This window comes from Hibiscus syriacus, unplaced genomic scaffold (assembly GCF_006381635.1).
Source record: "Hibiscus syriacus cultivar Baekdansim isolate YM2019G1 unplaced genomic scaffold, ASM638163v2 tig00110419_pilon, whole genome shotgun sequence".
NCBI classification, from domain to species: Eukaryota; Viridiplantae; Streptophyta; class Magnoliopsida; order Malvales; family Malvaceae; genus Hibiscus; species Hibiscus syriacus.
Genome location: NW_024062731.1, coordinates 586,559 through 592,558, shown reverse-complemented (window position 1 = coordinate 592,558; position 6,000 = coordinate 586,559).

Genomic DNA, 6,000 nt, shown 5'->3' with positions numbered 1-6,000 from the left:
TTTTAAAATATATTATATAATTTCACAAAAATGTTTTTTAAAACTATATACTATATATGTTTTCAAAATGTTTTTAAAAACTATATAATATAAACGGTTTCAAAATGTTTTCAAAACTATATATATATATTTAAAAACTATATAATATATAAATTTTTGAAAATCATTTTCTGAAAATTATATATTATATTTTGTCAAAAACATTTTTACAAACTATAATAAAAACACAATAACTCCGGGCGAAAATGAGTGTCTACAGCTGCCCCTCTTTGTCCTTTTTCGTGGAACGAAAAATAGGACAAAGATAAAATGACACAAATTTTCGCTCGGTGGAGCTGAAAATTGATTTGAATTAGGAATAACTCCCTGTCGAATTGGGTTGCGGATGGCTCCTCCGTCGCGAAGTCGAGTCCATCTCGAATGATATAGAATTGAAGCCGTATTTCGGGATTTGAATCGGGATGTGGCTTCTCGTTGTAGTCCGCCTCGGTCTTTTTCCTCGGTTTAAAGACTCTGGTTGGAAATTCGACTGGAAAGTAGTTAATTGACTCCATCATGTGGTTGATAGGCCCTCGAGCTGAACGAAATCGAACTCGAAAGGTCTTTGTTGACAGATAGCTTTTCTCGACTAAAGCTATGCTGTCGGAAAATGGCTTCTTGTCACTAAGGCACGGCTAACCCAGGTCTTTTCCTTGACTTGAAAATCCCGACTACAACCGGACAGTAGTGTGATTGAGGTGTCATCGAGCTGAATGGAATCGAACTCGGTAATTTATTGACATATAACCCTTCTTGCCTTGAGCTATACTGCAAATGATGTGCCCTCGAAGTTGAGTGCAATCGAACTCTTTGGCAGATAACCCTTCTCGACTTAAGCTATGCTGCAAATGATGTACCGTTGAGCTGAGCGTTGTCGAACTCAAAGGTCTTTGGTTGGCAGATAACCCTTCTCGACTTAAGTTGTGCTGCAAATGAGGTGCCCTCGAAGCTGAGTGTAATCGAACTGGGGGTCTTTGGCAGATAGCCCTTCGACTTAAGCTATGCTGCAAATGATGTGCCTTGGAGCTGAGCGTAGTCGAACTCGAAGGTCTTTGGTTGGTAGATAACCCTTCTCGACTTAAGTTATGCTGCAAATAACGTGCCCTCGAAGATGAGTGTAATCGAACTCGGGGGTCTTTGGCAGATAGCCCTTCTCGACTTAAGCTATGCTGCAAATGATGTGCCTTGGAGCTGAGCGTAGTCGAACTCGAAGGTCTTTGGTTGGCAGATAACCCTTCTCGACTTAAGTTGTGCTGCAAATGACGTGCCCTCGAAGATGAGTGTAATCGATCTCGGGGGTCTTTGGCAGATAGCCCTTCTCGACTTAAGCTATACTGCAAATGATGTGCCGTTGAGCTGAGCGTAGTCGAACTCAAAGGTCTTTTGTTGCCAGACAACCCTTCTAGACTTAAGTTGTGCTGCAAATGATATGCCTTGGAGCTGAGCGTAGCCAAACTCGAAGGTCTTTGGTTGGCAGATAACCCTTCTCGACTTAAGTTATGCTGCAAATGATGTGCCCTCGAAGCTGAGTGTAATCGAACTCGGGGGTCTTTGGCAGATAGCCCTTCTCGACTTAAGCTATACTGCAAATGATTTGGTTTTAAAAAAAATGTGGTTTCCCTTAACTGGTCGAAGCCGATCATGATTCTTCAGGTGGTTCCTGAGCGAGAACCAAGTAAGACAATCTTTGGATGACTCCCATTTTATGGGAAAGCCCGTTGATGAATTCTGACAGCCAAATATCTTCCGTTGTGGAATTGAAATCTGGCTTGAAGACATAAACTGGAAACATGTTGCTCATTGTTGAGTTGAGCTGAACTGAATTTGATCTGAATTGGTTCTCGAACCCATCTGAAATTGGTTCTGAGATCTGTGGATATGTAAATTCGGTTGAGGTGTAGCTTCTTGCTGCTGAGTTACACCATCGTTCTTTAAAGGTGCTTGCAAGTCGAGTAGCCTTCATCCTGAAGTCGAAGCTTGACTCTGAAAGCTGCAAAATTATGCATGCTAAAATGATGGATGTGATGCACCTAAGTATGTCTAAGATGCATGCAACATGAATAAATTATGTGTTATTTCTTGGATGGAGTCTCGTGCTTTGTCTGCCAATCTGGTCCATGGAATCGATCGTGCCCCATTTGCTTCTCGAGCTTGGGCTTTACAGACATTTCATATCCGAGATTGTTCTGTTTGAAAATGTTTTTCTCATTTTCTTATTTCAGGAGAGAAGAAAATGATAAAAATGTTGTAAGATATTATTTGTAATTGAATCAAATTATAAACGCGAGTTCAAAGTATATCAAAGGAATCAATAGCACTTTTTATGATTTCAGAGTTACAGGTCTTTGACAAATGTTCAAAGGGATGAGTTGGCTTTAGGTTGGCCTCCTATTTTCTAAGGTTATGGCAAAAAGAAAAAAAATGTCATTTTCTTGGTCATTGAACATGTTTTGACATTTTGATTGGATGCGGACAAAATGACGCAACTAGCATTATCAACTACTAGGCCTTCTATTTCGGTTCTCCGAAATCTTTCATTTGTTCAAGTTTTGTAGGCTCCTCTAACAAAGGTAGTGTAGAAATATCGGTCTAAAAATGAAATTCTTGAGTGCTCGTGTGTAGTTGACTAACAGGTGTTCCTTAACTCCCTTAGTCCATTTTACCGAAAATTTCTTGCTTAGATAATTTGATTTAACTTGTCATTATCTGGCTAGCTGAATTGCCAAGTGTCCGAGCAATGTCATGGTTTGAACGTAATCTACTCATAAGGCCAGGGCTTTCAAACCAATTGCCTTAGTGGAATAGCTCAGCTTTACAGATTTAATTTCTTAAGATTGTCAAGAAGAACCTGTTATAGCCTAGGTATTTGTTGAAAGTCAAAAGTTTCATCTTTAGAGTTCAATTTTCAAGCAACTGACCTAAACTAGATTCACTTACTCGACTATTCCATCTGTGAAGATCATTATCATCACTGAACGTCTTAAATAAAAAGTATAGTAATCGTCATATGCAAACGATGCCCCATGTTGTCCGCACCTTAGAAAGGAAAAGGTTATATGGTTAATTGCAAGGTAGGGTATGGTGTTTGAGAGTATATTATGGGTAAGGTCAAAGTCCTTGTTTTTAAATCATGTTACTTCGTCAAAGATCTGTAACTTTGAACCATTTACAGAGTTTCTTAATTCAAATGATATTCAAAGAATTGCGAGTTTGCAAATGTGATTCATTGCTTACAATCTTTAAGTAGCATAAATTATTCAAATATCCAAAGAAAGTTCAAACAAGTCCCAAACATGAGGAAAAAAAATCAAAAACAAATTCAAACAACATGTCTCAAAAATTGAATAAGGCCTCATCAGGATGCCCCACCTGCCATGCTCTTTCTGCTTTAGGAGTGTCATTGCTTTCATCGTAAAATTCCAGCTCTTTCTTGTCCATCATTAGTTGGATCAAGGCTCTAAATTATGTACATTCTTGTACATCAGTCCATATCATTGTGATAACAACAATAACTGTCACTTTTGGAATATGATGTGCCAAGATGTGGTGCAAGAAAACCCCTCATTTATCATTTGCCTCCATACCCAAGCAAGAGGTAACTTCACTTCGGAAACTCTGGTTTGGCCTTTTTTACCTTTTTCCTCGGTGACTGTACTTTCCTTATTCTCTTCATGATTTGGTTGGGGGTTCTGTACAACGTGGAGATTCTGAATTATTAAAATGAATCCAACCCCTGTTGCGTATCCTTTGGATAACCCTCTTAAAGGGGAGGCAATTTTCGATAGCATGCCCCGGAACACTGCCAGATATTCACAGTGCGCATTTTTGTCATACCACCTGGGGTATGGGGGCTTTAGAGGTGTCTCGGGATAGGGTGACACCACATGTGCGTCAAACAGTTGTTGGTAGAGCTCCTTATATGTCATGGAATGGGATCAAATGCTCTTTTTCCTTCCTCGGTTTTTGCCTACAAAAGGGTACGACTGGAAACGACTTTGAAATGTTGATGATTCTCTTTCCTTCTTCTTCAGGGGAGGCTTTCCACCTTCTACCTCCTGGGTTAATGGTAATTTCTACCCTCTTTGTTTTGACCTCTTCTTCAAATTTCGGATGCGATAACTATCGAATTATCTTGAAGTCCTGGTAAGATTCTGGGTGTGAGACAACCACTTGCGGGGTAAGTGGCATGGTTACCCTTCCGATGAACCTGCCCCGAGTGCACTGGTCTGTTAAAGGCCAACTAACTTGGCAACGATCTGATCCACCAAGGACTCTTGGTTCTTTGTGATTGTTTCCAGAGTATTTCGACTATTCTGGTTTATCTTGTCTTCTAGCTCTTTCTGTAGTTTCAACATATTCTCCTCGATTATGTAATTCTGGCTTCCATCTTCTTCTTCTTCAAACGAGTGTTATATGGATGGGGTGTGTCCAACGCTTGAGACGGTGTATCCAGTATTTGCTCCTTTTGATGAGACATGTATATGTTAGTTTATGTGAATGCAAAGAAAATAACAAAATGCAAAGAAAATAACAAAATGCAAAGAAAATAACAAAATACAAAATGTCTAAATGCATGATGCATGAAATGATCGAGGCATTAATCCAAAAAATGTATTTGTTATTAAAAATAATCCTTATTGGGGACAAAAGTGTTTTATCTTTTAAGAGACAAGAATATTCTGACAACTTCTGACATGTTGACTAGTCTTCTGCCTTCGTCTGTCACGGTTGGATAACCTGTCGAACCGCTCCGACTTATGCAGATGATGAGTTGTTTGCCCCCAAAAAGAGTCTCGAAGGGCTGCACCTCAAGCTTCCACTCTCTGCCGAGTCTGTTCCCTAGCAGCAACACCATTGGAACCCTCTATCGAAGTTTTCTTCTTGAATTCGTCAGCCATGACGTTCAGCTCAGCTAGGGTTTTGCCATCTTGTTCTCGTAGTTTTCAAAAGGAGCGTCCGGGTCTGTAACATTTTCCTGTTTTGCTTTGCAACCTTTGACAGTTAGTTCTTCAAAGATATACTTTCATTGCTTGATGTAGGCCTGGTTCATCCTGAGTCCTTTATAATGCACCAGAGTAATATCCTCTTCAATGTGGGCACCACATAGTCACCTTGTAGATTGTCTTCTGCATTTTCATCTATTGTATTACAACCCCTTTGTCCATTAATGCAGATTATTCATTTTAACAAGCACGTTTTGGTGAATCAATGCCTCGTTTAAATGATGCAAATGATGAAAACAAAATAAAAGAGAACAAAAATAAAAAGAGTTAGTGAGGTAAATCAAAATAATAAAAAAAAAAATCCTACCCCACATGATATCTACCCTACATGCTTTACTTCCTACGGACATGATCTATCCCGCATGCTAATTTCAAACACAATCTTAACGCATATTTGTCTAGTTCGCATGCTTGAACAGAAAGTAAAGCAGGAAATAAAATCAAAGCCATAGGGTCTGAAATGAGGTTTTGGGGTGGGCTCTAATTCCCTGTACTCTCCCAGTTTAGGTTCTAAAAAAAAGGTACTCGAGTTTCCTTGCCGGTGCCCCCTTGGGCTTGCCAGACCCTTAGTCCTAAACCCATCACAGGCTTGTGTGGACTAAGTTTAAACTCGAGAGGACACATTCCCTTATGCCCATACGGAGAATAAATTCACACGAAGACATAAGGTATGAATCCCAAAGGTTACTTGCTAGGCCCATACGGAATAAATTCACACGAAGACGTCGCTTTCACCCCCACTTAAAAGGGTTCGGAGCTCGGGTATAGAGCTAGAGATGACAATTTTGAAAAATCTGAAATCATTAAAAACGTTAGTACAACTATTTATTTGAAAAAAATAATCAATAAATAATAAGAATCGAATAAATAAATTAAAATTTAAACTTGTAATTTTCGCTAAAAAAAAAGACAACCGGAAATTAATTTCGGCCTGACTCACTTACCGTCCCCAGTGGAG